We start from the raw sequence: 25,111 nt of genomic DNA, 5'->3' as shown, positions 1-25,111 counted from the left end.
CGTTATAAATAAGGGTATAAACATAGCCCTCAGGCTGTGGTATACGTATGTCTGGATCCTTACATAGGTGGTACTATGCGATGAATGGGCACATCGCACCACCCTTGGTCGTAGGATGCTCTCCTGCAGGGAGTACGACCGTTGTGTATATTTACGGGTACTTAACTAAGTCGAACGCTACGGTGTTTGCTGAGGTGACCTAGAGTAGAGGCTCGAGTTTATAATGTGTTATTTGACTTTGTTATTCCTAAGCCACGATGGGCCAAGGCAGGCGTAGTCTCGAGGGGTAATAAAGTAAAAGAAGTTATTTTTGCGTCAACGTGTTCACCAGCATTCGTTGCTGACGTATTTTCTTACATTTTGCAGGTGAACAAATTTAGCACTTGGAGTGACGAAGTGCTTTGAATATCCGATGGCTCGGATTCATTTTGTAAACTTAATATATGGTGGTTTGTAATTATAAAACAAGTAATACTTTTTGTAACAACTTAAAACGGATATTTTATAATCCCGTCTTTTGAATATATGTAAATGTTATATTTCGATCCCTAAAGTTTTATAAGTCTTCCGCAAACTAACGCAACTCTGATTTATTTACTTGGATAAATTTGTTATTGTATTCATCGACGACATACTTATTTATTTTAAGTCAAAGGCTGATCATGAAGTCCATCTTTGAACTTTGCTTGAAATTCTTAGAACCGAGAAGTTGTATGCTAAATTCTCAAAATGCAAGTTTTGGTTGCATGAAGTATAATTTCTTGGTCACATCATCAACGTCAACGGTATTCAAGTCGATCTCTCTAAGATTGAAGCTATCTCTAAGTATCCCAAAATCGCCAACCGAGATTCGAAGTTTCTTAGGTTTGGCCGGCTATTACCGTAGGTTCATTGAAAACTTTTCCCGAATCGTTGTTCCCCTAACCTCCTTAACTCTCAAGAACATCAAATATGAATGGGGAACAAAGCAACAAGAGGCGTTCGATATACTCAAACAAAAGCTCACCTAAGCACCTATACTTGCCTTGCCAGAAGGTACTAAGGACTTTGTGGTATTTAGTGACGCATCTCACTCCGGCTTGGGGGGTGTATTAATGCAACGTAAGAAAGTAATCGCTTACGCCTCTTGTCAACTCAAAGTACACGAAAAGAACTATACGACTCACGATCTAGAGTTAGGCGCCATAATCTTTGCACTTAAGATATGGAGGCACTATCTCTATGAAGTAAGATTTATCGTGTACACTGATCATAAAAGCTTAAAGCATATTTTCGATCAAAAAGAGCTCAACATGCGCCAACGACGCTGGATGGAAACTCTCAATGATTACGACTGCGAGATTGTTTACCATGAAGGCAAAGCCAACGTCGTGGCTGATGCCTTAAGTCGCAAGGAACATGAGAAGCCCAAAAGAGTCCGAGCGTTACATCTATAACTCCAAATTGATCTCCTCGAACAAATCAAATCTGCTCAAATTCAAGCGATCAATGAAAACCAAATCTCCGACGAAAAACGTAACGGCACCATTGACTCGTTAGTCAAGGGTGACGATGGTATCCTTAGACTCGGAAATAGGATTTGGGTACCAATCGTTGGGGACTTGCGTGAGAAAATTTTGAACGAAGCCCATAAATCCAAGTACATGATGCACCCCGGTAGTGACAAAATGTATCATAATCTCAAATCGAACTACTGGTGGAATGGGATGAAAAGGGATGTCGCTTCGCATGTTGCGAAATGTTTAACATGTTTGAAAGTCAAGGCTGAACACCAAAAGCCTTCGGGATTGCTCCAGCAACCCGAACTTTCCGTATGGAAATGGGAGTTAATCACTATGGATTTCATTACCAAATCCCTAAAACGGCTCGACAACATAATGCATTATGGGTCATTGTGGATCGATTAACAAAATCCGCACACTTTATACCCATCAATGAATCATATTCAATGGATATACTAGCGCGTATTTATGTGAACAACATCGTTGCTTTGCATGGAGTACTGCTGTTTATAATTTCTGATCGAGACAGTCATTTCACATCTCATTTTTGGAAAAGCTTCCAACAAGCCTTAGGCACAAAGCTTAACCTTAGCACCGCCTATCATCCGCAAACTGATGGGCAAAGCGAAAGGACGATTCAAACGTTGGAAGACATGCTCCGAGCTTGTGTGTTTGATTTAGGTGGAAGTTGGGATAACCACTTACCCCTAATGGAATTCTCGTATAATAATTGCTATCACACAAGTATTCAAGCCGCACCATTTGAGGCGTTATATGGTCGAAAATGTAGAACGCCTGTTTGTTGGTCTGAAACCAGAGACAATCAATTATCTGGACCCGAGATAGTCCAAGAAACCACCGACAAGATTCTCCAAATCCGAGAACGACTTAAGACGGCACGTGATCGCCAAAAGAGTTACGCCGATATTCGTCGTAAGCCGTTGGAATTCAAAGTTGGTGACAAAGTATTATTGAAAGTCTCGCCTTGGAGAGGCGTCGTTCGCTTCGGTAAGAAATGAAAGTTAAGTACTCGATTCGTTGGACCCTTCGAGGTACTTGAATGAGTTGGCACTGTTGCATATCGTTTGCAACTGCCCGAGGAAATGCAACGGATACACGATGTATTCCATATTTCGAATCTGCATAAATGTCTAACTGATGAATCATTAGCTATGCCATTAAAAGACGTCGAAATAAATGAAAACTTAAAATTCGTAGAACGTCCAATTCAAATAGAAGATTCGAAACCAAAGAAATTAAAAAGAAAAACATTGAAAATTGTGAAAGTTAAATGGGACTCACGAAGAGGGCCTGAGTATACATGGGAACTCGAATTGGAAATGAGAAAAAAATACCCCCACTTGTTAAGTCTGGGGACTAAATATGCCAAAATCCAAACCTCAGGGTTAAAAAGGAAAATTCTGTTTTCCTGACCCATCGCGCTACGCGATGGATCAGAAGAGAGACCCATCGTGTACCGCGATGGGGTGTCTGACAGCGAGACGCGTGGCTTGCCACGTGGCCACACGTGGCACACCGGTCGCCACGTGATCCGCCACGTGGCCACACATGGAACGTCGTCCGCCATGTGTCAACAAGTGGCACACCGTCTGCCAAGTGGCGACACGTGGCAGACCTACGTTGTGACTGGCCAGGGCCATGTCGCAGTACGCGACGGGTGCCTAGGTGGACGTCGCGTACCGCGATGGGATCCCAGAAAATGTCTATAAGTAGCAGGTCCGGGATTTCATATTTTCACACCAAAACCTGCTCTCTCACTTCTCTCTAACATCTCTCTAGATTATATAAACCATACCATGGATTCGTCTCGATAAGCGTGCCCTGATTCCTCGATCTACGTGTTCGTTTGATGCAGGAAAGTGTTTGATGCAGGATTTTTCTGGCCCACTATATACAAAGATACACACACTTTGATCCAAGCATGCGATGCTTGTCAAAGAGCCGGGAACATCTCATCGAAAAATGAGATGGCTCAAAAGGGCATTCAAATTTGTGAGATCTTTGATGTATAGGGAATAGATTTCATGGGCCCATTTCCTAACTCATTCGAGAATAAGTACATCCTTGTAGCAGTCGACTACGTGTCTAAATGGGTAGAAGCACAAACTCTTCCCACTAACGATGCTCGAGTAGTTGTGCGATTTCTGAAAAAGTTATTTTCACGGTTCGGCACTCCGAAAGCCCTAATCAGCGACAGAGGTACCCACTTCTGTAACGCTCTGATGGACAAAGTCTTAGCACGATATGGGGTCCATCACCGACTGGCAACACCATATCACCCTCAGACCAGTGGGCAGGTAGAGGTCTCAAATCGAGGAATTAAGAGAATTTTAGAAAGTACTGTAGGAATGAATCACAAAAATTGGGCAGAAAAGTTAGATGACGCTTTATGGGCCCTCAGGACCGCCTACAAAACTCCCATAGGAATGACACCCTTCAAGCTCGTTTACGAGAAGGCATGTCATCTGCTAGTAGAGTTAAAACACAAAGCCTACTGGGCCCTTAGAGCAGTGAATTTTGATCTAACGTCCGCCAGAATAAACCGGGAAGATCAAATTCGTGAGCTCGAGGAACTGAGAAAATTGGCCTACAAAAACTCCTGGTCTTACAAGGAAAAGACTAAACGCATACACGACGCCCATTTAAAAGGAAACAAAAAATTTCAAACTGGCGCTTGTGTACTGTTATACAACGCTCGTTTACGTCTTTTCCCAGGAAAATTGAAATCCCGATTGATAGGACCATACATAGTTGAATCAGTTTTTGACTATGAGACAATCGGAATTTCAAATTCAAATGGCCAAATGTTCAAGGTAAATGGACATCGATTAAAGCCATATATCGACGGTCCACTTAAAGAAGTTTTGGAGGTATTAACCCTCCAAACTTCTTGAATAAGAAATTAGGGAAACAAGGTCTGGCCAAGACCTTCAAAAAAGCTAGGCCTTGTAAATAAATGTTTTTTAAATATATATATATATATATAATGAAATTGAAAAACCACGGGGGCGTGCCTTCAAAAGCACGGTCCCGTGCCTAGAAATGCGGACCGATATCTTCGCTGCAAAAATCTCAGTCAGACTGGCTTGTAGCAGAATTGTCAGAGCCAAAACACGGGGGCGTGCTTCCAAAAGCACGGTACCGTGCTCAGCCTACTGGTTGTTTATAAAAGGCACCTTGTGTCATTGTATTCTTTGCACAAACCAATAACCTTTGAAAATTCAGCATGCCAACTGAGATAAGTAAAGCAATCCCCGTTTCCCGACATTCGAGAAACGATGCCCACCATGTTTCCAAAACCGAGCTTCTCTTGAAACTTCAAGAACTCGTGAAAGAACTCACCGAAATGAATCTCCTTGCTGAGATGCGTCTCGTGCAACTCACCGAATCAGTGGAAAACATGAAAATGGAACTCCGAGACATCAATGAACAACTCCAGTTTCAAGTTCTCGGTTTCACGTACTTTCCACCACCAGGACCATTCGGGGGAGGAGAGCCTTTCAGGGAACTCTAGGAACCTTAACTTTCTGTTTTTATGTGTAAAAAAGTGCATTAAGCACAATGTGTTAGGACTTCGGGCTTAACCCGAATATTTTCTTTTCTTAGGAAAACCCGAGCTTATCCCGTAATTGTTCTAGGACTTTTATTTTAATGAAAAGTAATTTTTAGATGACCAAACTTTTAAATTATCACAATAAACGTCATTCTAAGAATTCCCGATCTTGCATCTTGATGGAAATTACAAAGAAAGTAACTGTGATAAAAAGCACGGGCCGTGCTTTCCTAAGCACGAGACCGTGGTCACCCCAGAATCTTCAGCATGATACGTGCTGACTCCGTACAATTCTCTGACTCAGAAACATTTATTCCTCTAGCAGAACGGGGCCGTGTTTCAAAAAGCACGGTGTCGTGTTCAACTTTCCAGTCTCTATATAATGCATGCATAAACTCACTATTCCATTCACACCAAACACAACTTACCTAAATGGAAGGGAAAATGGTTGAATGGAGGCCAGTGAAAAGGGGGAAACAACATGAATCCTCCTCATACCTTGAGGAGGAGGTCATGAGACTCCAATGCATCATAAGAGATCAAGTTGAGAGCAACATGCAAACCGAAGCTCGAGTAGTCGAGTTAATTAACAAAGTCGACCTGCTTAGGTTCGAGAACTTCCATGTTGTGGATGGCCACCACAAAGACCTGACTTCCAAACTTAACTTTCTCAACCGAGAACTCGTCACGCTCAACAAAAATCTTGACGAACTTTTGGAAGCCAAACGAGCACCACCACACATCCAGGACTTGTTCGGAAGTGGTGGCCGTTGAAGTTCTAACTTTGTTTCGTGTTGAAGTTGTTTCCGCTAGTACTATGTGTTAGGATCCGAGAGTTGTTGTTGTACTTTTCATTTTATCTATGTTTAATTATGTCTTTAATTTCACCTTTCATGTTTTAATGAAGTCTAGGATTTTTAATTACCATGTTAAACTAACCAAGAAAATAAAACCCAGTTAAAAAACAAACCAGCTCGACAAATAAACAAAAATTCAAAATGACACTGTCTGCACTACGCAGCACAGTACCGTGCCTCAAAAAGCACGGGGCCGTGTTTTTAGTCACAGAACAGTTACGAGTTTTAACCTAATAAAATATTTTTTCCAACCACCAAACCTACCATTCACTACGTTTCTGGACCGAAAACCGCCGACCATCCAATATTTCTCTAATTTCTTCATCAAATCTTCGATTCAAAACCTAAGGTATGTTAATTTAACAATTGCATTGTTCAAATTCGTCATTTTAGGTTTAGTTTAACCCTAAAATCGCTCAAATCGACCAAATCGGGTCAAAACCCGAAAAGGATATGGGTTATTTTGCTTGCTTATGATGAATAGATTGTTGAATGTTTGATGGTTAGGGTTTAATCGAAAGGGACAATTCGGGTTTTGGGTGTTAGCATAAATACCCGACACACCATTAAACCTAATTGATATAACCGGTTAAAAATGAGGGTTCGATTCTGAGTAAGTTAGAAATCAGTATTAGAAACACAAGCCGTGCCCAAACCAACACGAGTCGTGGTCAACCAAGAGTCAAACATCAAAGGAAACTGGACCAGAAGCAGCAGCACGGGTTCGTGCTTCTGAAAGCACGCCGCCGTGCTTTGCTCTCTGTTTCAGCAAATTGAAAATTTTTCACGAATTTTGACTAATTCGGCTTTAAATTGCAGATGGCCGAGTATTGAGAAGAAGTTCATGCATTCTAGTCTTCGGAAACCGCAAAGCAAAGGACCGACAAGCAAACACAAGATTAACTTATCTAAACAACATGTATCCAGAATCCAACTTCTATGCCTGTGAAGACACTTTGAGACACGTCAACCAATGGAATAGTTATGAGAACATTGTGAGGGGACCTTGGAGACGAGTTCTTAGCCAAACAGGAGAACCAGTGACGGAACTTACAAAGGAATTCTTAGCCTCGTTCAATATGAAAAAGAAAAAGTTTGATATGTGGGATGAAGAGGCAATCGAGTTCCGATGTGGGGGTATATGGCGTAACACTTCTGTCACCCAGCTCGGAATTGATTTGGGAATTTACACGACCGAGGAAACCGACTCAGACATCTGGTTCGAGGCTAAAACAACGTTTACAGGTGAAGGTGATGATGATGAAGCTGAAGCAGGTAACATAAGGGAAGAAGCTTGGGAACAGTTGAGTTATGGGACAACAGAGTACAAACCAAGCCTTTCAAAAAGCACAGCACTGCGTGACCCACTCATGAGGTACATCCACCGTTTGCTCAGTCACACCGTCACAGCTCGAGGACAGAGCGAAGGGGTTGTCAACCTGAGGGATCTTTGGGCATTATACTGCATAAAAAAACGATCTAGCATGCAATATCACAATGCTATTTTGCAAATTGTTCATGACAAATGCAAGTGCCCGAGGAAATACTCCGATCTTCGGTGGTCCGTGGATCCGCAACCTTTATGAAGCCTATGGTGCAGATACATAAGGAACTCGAAGCCCAGACCCAATAGCCCTCAACCTTGATTACTGTGAGAGCATGCAAATGATCCAGCAAATCAGCCTGAATGTGTGGAGGTTTTGTAATAAGAACAACCAGGTTTGGGATCCGGAGGACCCAACTGAGATGATGATACAAGATGTGCCCGAAATACGACAATCACCACCCAGACAAAGCCGTCACCGAACTTACTGTCAGAGAGGAGGCCCATCTTCATCAGGGGCCGGTCCCAGCTCGTCACGTGACAGCCGATACTCTTTGGAGGGTATATATGGACTAATCGATCAATTCTCAACTAACACTACCGCCTCATTTAACAGGATCAATGAGCAGATGGCTGCCTCCGATGCACAGCGAGCAGCCGAGTATGAAGAAACGAGGCGAGAGATTGAACGATTGGGCTATCGTATGGACAGGCAATGGGGACCATTTGACCCGGACACGGGTAACTGATGACTGGCGGCACTGGTAGGTCGGGCACGAGCATGGGTTGGTAGTATTTTATGAACTTATTATGTGTGTTTTAAATAATTTACTTTCCGTCGTACTTGTTTGTTTGTTTTTATGTTGGTTTGGAAATTTTTATGGCCATGGGTGCCAAATACATCATGCTAGGTACTAATTTAGCCCGATAGGGCAAGGGATGGATGATTCCATACCCAATTTTCAGCAGTTTATGCTTGGTTGTTTGTGGATGTTTGCAGTTGTATATTATACAGGTACAAAAACAGGAAAACGGACGAAAAACAGGGGACGCTCTGTCGAAATTTCGTTAACCCATAGGGAAGTAACTCTCCATTTTTACCCATAATACTCAATTAGAATTTTTATATTTTCATGAATCTTGTCACATTGAGGACAATGTGAGATTCAAGTGTGGGGAGGGGAATTACTTGACCAATTGATTGTCCAATTATTTATAAAAATTCTCTAAAACAAAAAATATTTTTGCAGCAAACAAAGATTATTCTAAAACCTAAAGAGAAAACCAAGAAAAATTTTGCAAATAACCAATCATTACAAAAAAGTGAAAAAAGTAGAAAGAAGTTTTGTAATATTGAGAATAAATTTATGCAAAATATAGCATTATTACCCAATTCCTCCGTTACTGTGAGATAAACCTCATGCCATATAAACATTTTTTCGGAAGCTTTAAGTGAGTCATATGTTTCGTGTGATTTAGAACTTGTCGCAATTATTCATTTCAATACCGCACGAAGCGTTGTATAAGGAAGAAGGTAATATTTACACAATTCCATCAAACCCATTACCAAATTACAAAAACCAAAAACCCGATCACTTTATCCATTTTCACCGGTAAAACACAACACTGTCTTTTACCGGCAGACCCTAAAGAACTGGAAATGCATTCTTTCGATTTCAATTTCCTTTGCTGCATACACTTCACAAAACCTAGGTTGCCTCCAGAACTTAGGGAGAGAATTTTTCTCTTTAGAAATGAGGTGAGGAAAAAGTGACGCCAAGACGAAAAAAGGCCACCATTCTGTGGAAAACGCAATGAAGAGAAGAGAAAAAAGATATGAACGATGCTTAGGTTGCGGAAACTGGTCCCACTAAGGAAGATGTAGAAAAAGTCAAACTGAGTCTCAGCATGAATATACCGAACTAATGAGGGTGGGGGCTTTTAGGCTCAAAGCCGAACGATCCATTAGAGTTGGAAGTTATATTCAGAACAGGATTGAGGAAGAATTGATCCACATCCTCGATAAAACTGGTCTTGACGATCAGACCTTAAAAGAGTCATTAGGTACTTGAAAGAAAGAAAAAAAAACTCAGAGAAAAGGAGCTTACTATTGAAGACATCTCAAGACTCCCGACAATCAGTGGAAGTTGTATTTACCATCCTCATTAACCCTTGAACCACCATTAAAAAATACCAAATCCCTACTCACACAAAACCAAACCCTTTTACCTTCTGATCTATGCAACCCTTTAAAAGGTGGAGATTTGAACTTGTTACAAGCCTATTTATCACAGGTCGCATTTTGACTAATAGTGTTCACATACATACATCACAGGTATGATCAGATATAAAATCGAGTGTAAGTGAACATTGTGAGAACGTGACGTTTTGCATAAACAGAAGCTCACAAAAACAAAAGTTCCTTCGTATTTATCACTAACATAAAGATTGGTTATTTTTTTTCATTTCTTGGGGCTCACTTAAGGGATGGTTATAATCTAAGCTTGCTGTTTTTAGAGGATGTTTATAAGAAGATTGCTTGAGGACAAGCAATGTTCAAGTGTGGGGATGTTTGATGTACATAGAAATATACATCTTTTCGGCATCAAATAATCTCTAAAAACTGCAATTTCTATCAAATAACATAGCATAAAAGGCTACTTATCATAATAAAACATAATTTCAGGTGAAACCAAGCCCCAAACGAAGTAACAAGCAAAAAAGACGAAGAAAAACAGAATAAAACACAAGAAAACAAAGAAACACGCCCCCATGCCTCAAGAAACACACCCCCCATGCTTCTAAACACAAGAAAAGACAAAATCTGGAAGCAAAAGCACGGGGCCGTGCTCATCAAGCACGGGCCGTGGACGAGAATACAGAAAAGACAAAGAAGAATTGAGCACATGTCACTAAAAACCACGGGGCCATGCCTACCAACCACGGGGTTGTTGCCACCTCAAAGAAAAGACAAAACAAGTCTGGCACATGTCACAAAAATGCACGGGGGGCGTGCTCATCAAGCACGTGGTCGTGCCTCACTATCCAGATTGCCTATAAATAGTGGCTTATGTTGCACTCATTTGGTGTGCCTTGAAAAGAAATCTATTCGGTTCTCTCTTATAAAAACACACACTATCACTCACTTTGAAGATCTAGTGAAGAGTTTGAAGGCTTGGAGATCACTACCATCAACCATCATCATCAACCATCATTACCATCATTAAGAAGGAAGATTCATCTATAATTGGTTAGATTGTTCTAAGTTTAATCATGTATTTGTTATCATCAATCATCTTAATGTCTATCATCATGCTCATTATGAGCTAAACTCCTTTTACCATCTAAAATCTATGAAGAAGCTTTGTTTTACTTGATAATTAATCAAGACATGTGATGTAGTCTAGTAAAGTACATAGCTATATTACAATTATCTTTTGATGAGAAATGTTTCACCATCTTAAATCACTAATTCAAAGTTGGTGGTTGTCAATTCCATTGGCAATCGTTCATGATCGATTCATGTTCTTGAAAGATAGAAATACTTTGATACATTATCGAAACATGGATCCTTATATTGTACTTAGAAATGATGAGATATAAGTTATGATGTATTTTTCTAAACCTTGGTAATCCGAAAATGGCTTTGCTTAGGATATCAAATTAGTTAAAGAAATCATATGTTAACGCGGAGGGGAGGTTGTGTAATTATAACATACATAAATCAACCAAGGGGAGGTTGTGTGATGAACTACAACCACCTGAAGTTGTTAGAATTGGTATTTGATAAATAGAAGTCAATCCTAATCTTTCTACTTTACAAAACTACTTGCCAACTTAAATTGACATCATTGAGATGGCATGACATTAGGAAAGGGTGGACTTTAAAATGCGCATGCTATCTCCTTAGTGCCAAAGATGCTCACTTAAGGTTTAAGGAGCCATCTATCATATATTACTATGGCAAGTTTATCACATGTCCAAATATTAATTATCAATGTTAAAATGGAGTGGATTCTTGATCTTAGATTGTAACCTTCGCATAATTGAACAACTCGTTTAGAATTTCTTGTCTTGGTCACCTATATATTATATATAAGTATTTACATTTTATAAAAAGTTCAAAATTAACCCCAAAATGATTAAAACCTCCGATTAAAGCAAAACAACGATTTATTATTAGAAACCTTTGTGTCCACGGATCGATACTTGGTTCTTACCAATACTATTCTACATATACGATAGGTACACTTGCCTATTTTGTGTGTGTTTAGTCTTCGTAGAAATCACTTTTATAAATTTAAAATACGATCTTGTCCAAAAGCAAATCATTCCATCCTTCTATATTTTATACCGCACGCACGCACACATCAAGAAACGTCGGGTTTTACAAATAAACTAAAGGTTTATAAATTACATTTAACTAAAGGTTTTAAAGTGAAGGAGATTTTGAACTAAAGGTTCATCGAGGTAAAGTTTATAAAATAAGACTAAAGGTCTTAAGCCGGATTGTATATCCGACTAACAAATGTTTATACTCGTACTATAGGTGCGAGATAAAAAGGGAAAGACCCTCCCTCGGACGGTGATTGAAGCCGATCCCAAAGTGAAAAGGTGAATACGCCCCCAAACTTTTACAAGCTTATTTTAAACAAGTCAAACGTATTATATGAAAACTATTTACAAGGGACTACATGTTCCTAAAACCTTATAAATAAGAGTATAAGCCTAGCCCTCAGACTGTAGAATACGTTTGTCTGGATCCTTACGTATATGGTAGTACGCGGTGGGCACATCGCACCATGCCTAGTCGTAGGACGCTTTCCTGCAGGAAGCACGACCATGTGTATACATACGGGTACTTAACTAAGTCGAACGCTACGGTGTTTTGCTGAGGTGACCTAGTGTAGAGACTCGAATTTATAAATGTGTTGTTTTAACTTTGTTATTCCTAAGACACGATGGGCCGAGGCAGGCGTAGTCTCAAGGGGTAATAAAGTAAAAGAAAAGATTTTAGCGTCAGCATATTCACCAGCATTCGTTGCTGACGTGTTTTCTTACATTTTGCAGGTAACCAAGATCAACGCTTGAAGTGTCGAAGTGCTACTTATATATCCGATGGCTCGGATTTTGTTTGTATTATCTTAAATGGTGGTTTGTAATTAAAAACAAGTAATACTTTTTGTTATAACTTAAACGGGTATTTTAAAATCCCGTCTTTTGGAATATTACACTTTAAACTCACAAGTTATAAAATCTTCCGCTAAATAACGTAACTCTGATTTATTTACAAATGTGGTACCAACATATGTGTCATACTCCTAGGCCGTAGTTGGGGTGTGACACTGACTAGGGTGGGTACCCAGACTCTCGACGATCCACCTCAGGTTATTGGGTTTATTTGGGTGACAATTTGATCTCCTGGTCTTCTAAACGCCAAGCTACCATTTCCGATCTAGTGCAGAGGTGAAATACCGCGGGGTTGCTAATGCCGTTGTCGAGACTACCTGGCTTCGTAACTTATTATTTGAACTTAATGTTCCACTATCGCGGGCAGCTATAGTCTACTGCGACAACGTCTCGGCTGTGTATCTGTCTCAAAATCCTGTTCAACATCAGGGTACCAAGCATGTGGATATTGATATGCATTTTGTCCGGGAAAAGGTTCGACTTGGGCACGTTCGTGTTCTCCATGTGCCGTCTTCTTCTCAGTACGCTGATATTTTCACGAAAGGGCTGCCGCGTCAATTATTCCAAGAATTCAGACATAGTTTGAACATTCGGTCGACACACGCTCAAACTATGGGGGAATATTAGACAATATATATTGAAAATATATTCTAGAAGATATATATTGAAAAGGGAATTGTATTTAGTTTATGAAATATTATAGTTTCTTTGTATTGGTATAATTTCTCCTCTATATATATGGAGGTTTTCTTTGTATTACAGACACATCGATGAATTGCAATTCTATACAAGTTATCACATTGTTCATCTTTCTGAATCAATAGCCGAAGACTAGTCGAAGATCATGAGCGGCTGATTCGTCTCGAGTTATTCCTGGGATGTAGAGTATTGTAACTTTTCATTATTTTCTCATGTATTAGAACTGAATGATTGTAGTTATTGCTTTATGATCTATGAGCATTGATGTTAGGTATTGTTGAGCATTCAGTCGGTTTAGGTTTATTTCGATTAGAACAATTAGTTTGCCAATTGCTGTGATACGTTTGTCATAGGGTCTGATGTTTAGTTTAGGTCAGTAAAGCATACAATTGCCCTTAGCTGAGTCATGCTGGTAGGGACCGTTTTATAACCAGTGTTGCGTGTTAGCGATTGTTGATGCCTAGGAATAGATTAATGAGTTAACCAAATTTGTTTATCAATAACTAATGTGTTAAATAGCATGAGATTATTGTTTAATTGCATGCTTGAGCCATAGGTGTGATTCTGTTCTCGTTAGTTGTTAAACTCGTTTAAGTGTTTGTTGCTTCCAAACAAAACCTGCTAGTGTGATCAGCGTGATCAACACTCGACACAACTTCAAAATATTTGCTTTATAATTGTTTTGTAAATATATTTAGATATAAACGAACAAACATATGACATTGACCACATGCTCCTCTGGATTCGATACCTGACTTACCCTGTCTATTGTTAAAATTAGGTTTTTGCGTGATCGGTACGACACGATCATCATTTAACAGTCAACAAAATGTTTGACTGGACGGAAAAACCCAAATTGCAAAAAACGAACCACCACATGCATATATGGCAAAATGCCGCCACGATATTGAAACTTGCATTTTGGGTTTCACCATAGAGACCATAATTGCAATTAACTCTCTCCAATATATATGTACAAATCAAGAAATGATTTTCTATCTTTTTGAGCTATAGTCTGGGCGTTTGGTCGGTTTTCGTTATTTTGTTACGATACTAGAACTAAAAGAAAATAATTAAAAAAAGCAAAAAAGGAAATTGAAACAAAATAAAAACAAAAAACAAAATGCAATTGAGAAGTATGATGTCGCTAAGTGGCCATTCAGTGCTTAGCGACACCAAACTTATCAATTATTATATATAATAATAATAATATTGACACTTTTCTATTGATAAATATCATGTCGCTTGTGAGAAATAATAAAAATGGTGATGGTGGGTGTTGGTTAACTCTAAAACAGTTAAAATAGATTGAAATAAATATTCTTGTAAATAAAAGTTTAAAATATTTATTTATTTTTTAAAATAACCGATAAAAACAATCTCTAACGTGTATGGCCTTTAATTAAATTGTTATGAGTTTTAGTCTTACTTGATAACTGGGAAAAAATATGTAGAAAAAAATATTAGTTGTTAAAAACTAAATAAACTTGAGACATTGGGTTAAAAATTAGTTGTTAAAAAAAATAAAAAATAAATAACATATAGAAATAAATATGCCTAACTTTAATGTTGTTTATTCGTAGTTAATGCTATTTCTATGTAGTTACTATCAGGTTCATAATTAATGTCTGCATTGTGTGGATGGATTTTTACCCAACTACAGTTAGGTGAAAGTTACTTATTTTGTCTTAGGGTTTGTGTTACCTTTTCGGACGAGAACACTCATGAACACCAATAGTTACGCATGGAGTGAGTTATGGAGATTTGATTTACATTGATTAGAAGAATGGGTGACAAGAAAATTTGCACATATAACCTAGTTACTTGGATTAGGACTTAGAACTACCTATTATACATGCATGCATGCGTTTATAGATGTACATAAAAATATACAATTACGTGAAATCCTATTTAAGAAAAGTCAGTTCAGCAAGAGGTTTCTCACTTAAGTGGAAAAAATCGAATTTAGGTAAAATCTTTGACATTTTGAAAAAAAAAATACAGTAATATGGTTCGGCATGATTTGTTTACTCGGTTATAGTTTTTTGTTTCTTTTTTTTCGGTTTTAGGTTTTAATTACCCAAACCCATAATACTTTTCACAAAACAACTTTTCTTCCGGGATTTTGGATAGCTTGATATCAAAATAATCTATATGAAAATATATTATATATGACAACATTTTTTTAATGTGAATGAACGGTTGTAATTCTGGATTGGGCTTGTGGCATCACGTGACAATATATATGTTACTGGTTATTTTTTATTTAAGAAACTTACGTGTTTTTTCCTGAACTTTAGTAGAGTTGTTATATGGTCCCTTAACTTTAATAATTTTTTTCTATAAAATTTATGTTTCTACCTTTTTGTTCATATAGCCAAATTACATTCTAACCCCTTAATTTTAGTAGAATTATACGTACAGCCTCTAACTCCAATAATTTCTGTAGTAATTTACTTTTATCACTTAACTTTAATAAAATTATCATTTTAATTATTAAAGTTTTATATTCCATTTTTTAATATATTTTTTTCTTTTATTGCTTTTTATACGTTTAATTATTTTTTTAATTCTTTTTTGTTTAACTTATTATAATTTAAGCAAATTCTTACATGTAGAAATGTTTAGTCTTGTTGGTCTATAATAAGTTATCAATATAATAGGTAAAAAAAATACAGCATCGTCAGCACCACCCTCCTACAATCCGACCTCGTTGCGAAGCACGGGTGATCTAAATGTTATTCCAACATTTAGACATACCCTATATTCATGTTATCACTTCTATGGGTGCAAACAAGTCGTGTCAAGCGCGAGCTATTCAAACTTGGGTTCGGCTCGGCTCGTTTTCTCCCTTAATCACATCAAACAAGTGGCATCTTCAACGGGCCTTTATCTTAACTGATGAGAAGGCCACTACAAGTAGGAAAGTTGAGGAAAATACTGGATATACAAGTTTTCATAGCGCATCTAAGTGGGAGACTGGTAGGTTATGGAGGTTTGAATGGTATTGGGCTGGATTCGCGTAGAAAACTAATTGAGTTAAGTGCCATTTTAGTACCTGTGGTTTGGCCAACTACGCAACTTTAGTACATATTCTTTGTTTTGTGCAAATGACTACCTCATTTTCAAAAAACTTGCATTTTTAGTACTTTTTTTATAACCCCGTCTATTTTTTTCCGTTAAGTCAGGGATAATCTGATAACTTCGTTATTTTCTTTGTTTTTTTCTTTTCTTTTAAACGATTATATCTTGTAAACCCTAAATCCCCAAATCATAACATCAAAATCCAAATCCTAAATCCCCAAACCCTTTCTCCATATCATCATATGGTGTGAATTTTTACGATATTTGGGGATTAGAATTTGGATTTTGATGTTATGATTTGGGGTTTACAGGATATAAGCGTTTAAAAGAAAAGAAAAAAAACAAAGAAAATAACGAAGTTACCAGATTATCCCTGACTTAACGGAAAAAATAGACGGGGTTAGAAAAAAAGTACTAAAAATGCAAGTTTTTTGAAACTGAGGTAGCCATTTGCACAAAATAAAGAATATGTACTAAAGTTGCGTAGTTAGCCAAACCACAGATACTAAAATGGCACTTAACTCAAACTAATTAACTAGGGGCAACAAATTAAAAAGGTAGACAACCCGGTTTTGATTTACATCAAGGCACTTTATATTTTTTCTTGTTGAACAAAATTTTTAACTATAATTTGTAATTATAATGAAGCATCTCGTTCATGTAATTCCTCATCACGAGTGATGAGAAGTTGAACAATAAAGAATTTCCTAGTTGCAGTATGTGGATCAGGTGAATTCAGACTAAATCACATTACATCCTTGCGTTCGTTTATTTTTTGTGTTTGATCGTGATTGTGTGTTGTTGTTTCCACGTGCATGTACCCTAACAGAGATCCTTTGTCTAATAAAATATGACGATAGGTGCTGTGCTTGTGCTTTTTAAGAAACTGAAGAGAATAAACTTCAAAATTGCTTGCCTGCTAAATATTAATCAAATAATCAGTATAAAGTAAATAGGTTCGAAGAATAACAAATATAATAGGCTAGTAGTGTAGAACTATTTTACATTATTGACATGAAAGAGAAGTTTATTACGAATAAGGTAATTGAATATTTGAAAACGGAGTTTCACCGAACCTGTGCTGGCCATTTATTGATATTTAGAAAACATATAGAACCCATTTAATTTTTCTCTCTTTTTATATGGAGACCATACTCATGAGAAAACACTATAGATGAGAAGGGTAAAGTTAAATATAAAGGGAGGAAAAAATAAGAATTGTACGTAATATTTGTGACAACATAAAAACTCATTAAAAATAAATTCAAAAAAACATAAATAAAAATAATTGTAACTCAAAATATAAATAAAAAAAAAATTAACTTCTAAAATGTTTCCCCGTCATCCTCGTTTAAAAATTGATGAAAAGACACAATGCCGAGATCAAAGATACAATGACGAAAATGAACAAAGACACGATTATAACTAAAACAAGACACAATATAACACAATGCTGAACAAAATATAACACAATTTCAAGAAAAAAATACACAATGTTAACGAGAAAATATACAATCAATGAAGAATATAAACACAATCATAAGCAAAAAGACACAATGATCTTTTTCACTCACCATTATGTTTTTTATTTTTATTTTTAAGAACGAGAAAACGGTGAAAATATTTTTTTGTTTTTACTTTATTTCGTCTTTTTATTAAATTTTGAGTTATGGTTTTTTTAAAACTTTTTAAAAGGTTTTTTATGTGAATTCAAAACCTCCTTGTTCTTTTTATTTTTGTTTCCGCTTATAGAATTACCTGACCCAGATAAAAAAAAACCCTCTAATATAACTTGAAATCTCTTATTTTCTTGTCCCAAGTAATTCTTGAACCAACATGTATATTGCATGACACTACCCACGGGCCAGTGGCCACCCATCCCTCTTGAAATCATGGGAGTTGTAATTTACTCTCATCCTTTCGAACATAAAATATTAAAGTGTAATTTACTATATTAAGACGTCATTTAATTTGTCACAAGGATCTTTCATTTATATATCACTACTATACTAGCTCTTGACCATATACAACCTTTATCAAAATCTCTCCTCGCATTCCTTCAATTCTCGAGAATGGCTTTGATTGAATGCTTGACAATTTTCATCTTCCTATCCATCATATTATTTCATTTCAAACCTTACAAACACTTGCATGTTCTTGGTAAGATATCACATGTCCTTGCCAACATGCACCGATTCCATGATTTTGCTACCGGCATTTTGATACGTAATGGTGGCACTTTCATGTTAAAAGGACCTTGGTTTGCCAACATGGATATGCTTATTACCACTGAGCCTCTAGACATCCACCACATTCTGAGCAAGAACTTTTCTAATTACCCAAAAGGTGACAACTTTCGTAAGATGTTCGACATCTTTGGGGATGGAATCTTCAATGCCGACGGCCATTTATGGGAGATTCACCGCAAAACCACCATGTCCCTCTTAAGACATCCCAACTTTCAAAGTTTGTTGGAAACAATTGTGTGGAATAAAGTGGAAAATGGACTTCTACCCGTTTTTGAATCGATTGCAAACCATGAAAGCGAGATAGATTTGCAAGAAATATTTCAAAGGTTCACTTTTGACACAATGTGTATGTTGCTCCTAGACTATGATCTACAAAGCTTGTCTCTTGAGTTTCCATGCATTCCATGTGAGAAGGCGATGCCAGACGTCGAAGAAGCGATATTGTACCGCCATTTTTTCCCACCGAGCTTTTGGAAACTACAACAACTACTTAGAATTGGGAATGAGAAGAAGTTGAGTGATGCATGGAAAACCATTGATCAATTTATCTACGCAAATTTAGCCAGAAAACAAAACAATTGCAACGAAACGAACACAGTCGGATTATTAACAGCTCTAATGAGAGAGTTCAAAGGCCAACCAAAGTTTTTAAGAGACAGCATAGTGAGTCTAATGGGTGCAGGAAGAGAAACAACCAGCACAACACTCTCTTGGTTCTTCTATCTCCTAGCAACAAATCCAACCGTCGAAGACAAGATCCGACAAGAGATTCACACAAATCTTGAAGCTAATGAGAAGTGGAGCTCAAAACAATTAGACCAACTTGTTTATTTTCATGGAGCTTTATGTGAAGCCTTAAGGCTTTACCCTCCAATACCATTTAATCATAAATCCCCATTACATCCTGATATCCTTCCAAGTGGCCACCGAGTTAACCCTAACACAAGGATTATCCTATACTTCTACGTGATGGGACGGATGAAAAATATATGGGGAGAGGATTGCAAGGAGTTTAAGCCGGAAAGATGGCTCTCGAAGGAGGGGCGAGGGATCAAACATGAGCCATCATACAAATTTACGGCGTTTAATGCTGGACCGAGGGCTTGTTTAGGTAAGGACATGAGTTTCACTCAAATGAAGATAGTTGCGGCAAAGATCATTTCTCATTACCACATTGAGCTGGTGAAAGGCCATCCCGTGTTTCCAACCGATTCCATAATACTTCAAATGAAGCATGGTTTGAAGGTGAGGTTAAACAAAATAAGTAAAGTGAAGATTTGAGTAGAATGTTGCTGAAAAAGTTATGGATTCGATGGAAGATTAATTTGTTAGCGTGCTTGTTTCGTTTACGTATTTCATGTTTTTGTAATAAATCCTTGTGGATATGTTTGTATTAGGTCATTAATTATCATCAAATTTATGGTATCAATCAGAATTTACCAAGTTTTATTAGAACAACAGCATATTCTGTAGCTGACACCAACCATTCACATGTTTTTGTATAAAACTTGCACCCCGGTTAAATTTTGTGCACATCTCTATTTTTTCCAATTGAAGATGTTTGATCAAGTTGTCTACTGACACCAATTAATGATATTATGCTACCTAATTTTGAATGTTCTAGATCGGGACCATAATTTGAAACTGTAAAATTTCAGAGTATTCATATAAATGAAATTCGAAAAATATAGGTGTTATTATATCTTATAAACGTTTTGTGAATACTACATACAGATAAGTGGTATTTGAATTTTGAAACTGCCAATTCCAACATTCTATTAACACCAAACCAACACCAGACGACCAGGACGAAACGAAAATGAACCAACGTTTTGTTTGGTATTTAGAAAGAATTCTAACATGCATATATGGAAATCATTACCAACATATTTACCAATGGAAGTTTGTCAAAAATTTAACGAGAAAAAATCTGAACCGATTCTGTCAAGTTAACTAACTGTTTACGAAAGACCAGTGGCGGATCTACCCCTTAGAGAGAGGGGCAATTGTCCACCTTAATTTTATTTTTCAGTGTTATTCGTATGCGAACATCTCGATTCGCCCCTATCTCCACCTATGAAAAAAATTCTTGAATCCGTCACTGTTAAAGACTAGTTTTTGGAAAATATAAGGTTTCTCACGGACTAGACGTCAGTAACAAGTATTGGCGCGAATGATAGGGAATTGAACCGGGAAAGGTCTAGTGAGACACATAATTGGTCCCTAATGACCGACGGATCAACAAAGATTGTCAGACTTTCGTAGATCACATATTGGAAAGTATTTATTAGTAAATTGTAGAGTTTCTGTTTCAGATTTATTGGTTATTAAACCTACCAAGTGTATACTATGAAAGCCATCTTTTGGGACGTCGAAATACATTCAATATTACGAATTCAATCCGGTTAGGTTCACATGAGTAAAGTGACATGCAACATGAATTTGAAAAGGAGAGAGATCATTTCCAAATATTACAGAATGAGAAAATCTTATCTAGAAGAATGTGACACCACTAGGGTATGTGATAGTAAGCCAATTCAAGATGGTTAATCTCCTAACATAGAGACCTTTTGAGCAGGTTAAACTCCAAAGAAATAAAGATAAAAGACACAAAACTTTAGAACGTTTTTCTTCTCTGCCTTTTCAATCACTAAATGCCATTTAGATACAATATATGGAAGCTAATAAAATGGGAAACATGGGATGATACATGCAGGCGTGGGAAGTTGAAACACATAAAACAAAACATTGCAATTAAATTAAATAAATTAAGCATGGGACTTGGAACATGGTTTCACTACTGTCGGGTCTTTATGGGTTGGGTACGTATCGGTATGCCTGCTTTTACGAACTGATATTTGACAATATGTCAAAATACATATTGTTTTATTTCCCATGATTAGAACACCATTTGATTTACTACATGTTATATATAATCCCTATAAGGGTCTGAACCTTGTATATATGATGTATTGTAATCCTGATTAATTTTTATAATTTTTCTCTTTAATTCGGTCGTTTTAACTTGTTTTCATCAATGCATGTAATTATAGAGGACAAATTAGTCTTTTTACCATCTAACTAAAATATTTAAATAAATAAAAAAACTAATTAAAAAACTTAACATATATTATATAATTAACAAAACAGAATATAAAAATCACTCTCTCACACACAATCTCTCTCTCTCTCTCTCTCTCTCTCTCTCTCTCTCTCTCTCTCCTATTCAAGTTTCATCTACCAGACCCACCACCATAACCACACACCCCCACACCACCACCGTCGCTGGAAAGGTGGTCGGCCACCACCACCCATTCCAAATCCTAACCCTAGCTGTTGGTTCACAACCTCCATCATCAGCCACCATCCAAAACCCTAACCCAACTGATCTTACATATGTTTAAGATGAAATTAAACACCAGTCGATCCCCAATTCAAATTTGATTAGACGGGTCTTTTAAAATTGATGCTTAGAACATGTAATTATCATCAAATTGACCGTCAATTTGAAGTTGTTGTCTACTGCTAGGTAAATGGTGGTAGTTTATTCATTGGAGAGAGGTCCGTTCGATGGATCTGGTGAGTAAATTGGTGAGGGTTTTCATTCTGTTATGGTGGCAAGGAAGGCGATGTTGAAGGAGGTGATCGCCTGGTTAAGGCTTGGATGTTGACGGTGGTTGTTGCAGCGGCCGTAGGGTTTAAATTTGGATCTGCATAAATCGATTTGTGGTGACGGTGTGGCAGTAAACAACGATGAAGGTGTCGTTGTGGCGATGGTGGACGGTGGTATATGACGTTTGTGTGTATATATAAAAAAAATTAATTTGTTTTTGTATTTATTAATGTTTTTTAAATAAATCACTAAAAATTACTAATTTGCCCTCATGTTCAAGGCATGTGACCAGAGTTAACGAGAAAAACTAACTGGGTTAGGGCCAAAGGACAAACGGTGTAACATTTGGACACGTAAAGTACAAATTGTGTTAATTTTAAATATAAAGGACAAACACTGAAATTTGGTGTAAACATAAAGAAAGATTTCTGTAATTCTGTCTTATATAAAGTAAAACGATCGTTATCTACACCATAGAGCTTTGCGTTGTTAAATGCCAATTTCAATCTTTTAAGGATCAGTCTATGGCAGCATAACCATTGGTGTTACCTCTTATTGGTTTGTTTTATTCCATATACTTGATGTTAGTTTGTACCAAGTATATGATGATTTGTGTATGCCTCTAGTTTTACTTAGAGAATACGTTGTATTGTCATTATTGGTGATAGTGGATTTGAAGCGGCTCTAGTAGTCCCGTTGTTTACTATCGCATTGAGAGGTTTTCCACGCTAAAATTATTGTGTCATATTTACTTTTAAATTACCCTATTTGTTTGCATCCTCATTGGTTCATTCGGGTCGGGAAAAACTTTAGCCAAACGAAGATTAATTCTGCTTTTTTTTGTTTACCGTTCGTGGCTAGGTGGTCGTTTTTTCCTAACAGAGTGTCATCAGAGCTTCAACTCTTGTTCTTGGGTTAAGACTTGTTTGAACGATGGAAGCTAATACAGGTAGGATGATGAATTTGAATGGTTCTAATTATCATGTTTGGAAAGGCAAGATGGAAGACCTTCTTTATGTGAAGGATTATTATTTGCCTGTTTTTAGTACCGATAAACCTGAAGATAAAACTGTTGAAGAATAGAATATTTTGCATAGGAAGGTTTTCGGGTATATTCAGTAATGAGTTGATGATAATGTTTTGAACCATATTAGCGGGGAGTCTCATGCTCGTACACTATGGACCAAGCTTGAAGAGTTGTATGCTCGAAACACCGGGAACAATAAGTTGTTTTTGATTAAACAGTTGATAAACTTGAAATACCATGATGGAACTCCTGTCACTGACCATTTGAATGTTTTTCAGGGTGTTATTAATTAGCTTGCAGGTATGGGTATTAAGTTTGAAGACGAGATACAAGGTTTATGGCTTCTTGGTACTTTACCGGATTCTTGGGAGACTTTTAGGACATCGTTGTCCAAATCCGCAGCTAGCGGTATTATTACTATGGAATTGGCTAAATGTAGTATTATAAATGAAGAGATGAGAAGAAAGTCACAAGGTTCCTTTTCACATTCAGATGTCTTGGTTACCGAAAGTAGGGGGAGAAGCCATATCAGAGATCCGAGTAATAAAGCAAAGCACCGCAGTAAGTCTAGAGGGAAGTTTGAAGATTATGAGTGTAATCATTGTGGTAGAAAAGGGCACACAATAAAATATTGCAAACATCTGAAAAAGGAGAACAAGAAGGCTAATTACAACAATAAAAAGAACAACTACAAGAAAGATGACGGTGATGAAGGTACTTCTGAAACTAACATTGCCACCGAAGAGTTTCATATTTGTTGTGATTATGATAGGGTGAACATTGAACGTGATGATTCGATTTGGGTTGTTGACAGTGGTGCTACTTGTCATGTGACATCACAGAGGAATTTTTATTCGTCTTATACTCCTGGTGATTTTGGGAATGTCAAGATGGGTAATAATGGGCTATCAAAGATCGTTGGTGTTGGGGATGTTTGCTTGAAGTTTGATACTAGGATGGATTTGGTTTTACACAATGTGAAACATGTTCCGGATATTAGACTTAATTTGATATCCGTAGGCACATTAGATGATGAAGGTTTCCACAGTACCTTTGGTGGTGGAATTTGAAAACTCACTCGTGGTTCGTTGATCATGGAAAGAGGTGAAAGAACTTCAAAGTTATACATGGAACATCCAAAGATATCCAAAGACTCGGTTAATTCATTGACGAATTATGATGTGACCGATATGTGGCATAAGAGACTTGCTCACATGAGTGAAAAGGGGATGTCTATTTTATTGAAAAAATGATGTTTTGTTCGGTGTGAAAGATGTTCATTTGAAGAAGTGTTCTCATTGTATGAATGATAAACAAAAGAGAGTTTCTTTTCATAGTCATCTGCCTCATAGAAAAGAAAGTATATTTGATTTGGTGCATTCAGACGTATGTGGTCCTATGAGGACTAGAACACTTGGGGGCTGCTTATATTTTGTCACATTTATAGACGATCATTTGAGGAAGTATGGTTTTAACTTTAAAGTCTAAAGATCAAGTATTTGATGTGTTTAAGCAGTTTCATGCCCTAGTTGAGAGACAGACTGGGAAGAAGCTCAATTGCATTCGTACAGATAATGGAGGTGAATACATTGGTCATTTTAATGCTTATTGTAGAGAGAAGGGTATTCGACACCAAAGGCCACCTCCTAAGACACCACAGTTGAATTATTTAGCAGAACGGATGAACAGAACTTTGGTTGAAAGGTTTAAGTGTTTGCTCTCGCATGCTGGGCTGCCTAATTCTTTTTGGGGAGAAACTTTAAATATAGCGGTACATGTTATTAATTTTACTCCTTGTATTTCTTTGCATAATGATGTTCCAAACAGGGTTTGGAGTGGCAAAGATGTTTCGTATCGTCATTTGCGGATCTTTGGATGCAAAGAATTTGTGCATATTCCTAAAGATGAAAGATCAAAGCTTGATGTGAAGTCCAGACAGTGTATGTTCCTTGGTTATGGGCAAGATGAGTTTGGATACAGGCTATATGATCC

General features: G+C 37.3%; 1 pseudogene; it reads left to right on the top strand.

Moving 5' to 3' along the window:
- Window positions 1-18,101: 18,101 nt before the first annotated feature.
- LOC143544765 (noroxomaritidine synthase pseudogene) lies at window positions 18,102-19,883 on the top strand (annotated as a pseudogene).
- Window positions 19,884-25,111: the final 5,228 nt, after the last annotated feature.

This window comes from Bidens hawaiensis, unplaced genomic scaffold, assembly GCF_021521415.1.
Source record: "Bidens hawaiensis isolate Kalapana, Puna unplaced genomic scaffold, B.hawaiensis_p1.1 tig00013745_1, whole genome shotgun sequence".
Lineage (NCBI taxonomy): Eukaryota > Viridiplantae > Streptophyta > Magnoliopsida > Asterales > Asteraceae > Bidens > Bidens hawaiensis.
This window is presented reverse-complemented; position numbering and strand designations above follow the sequence as displayed.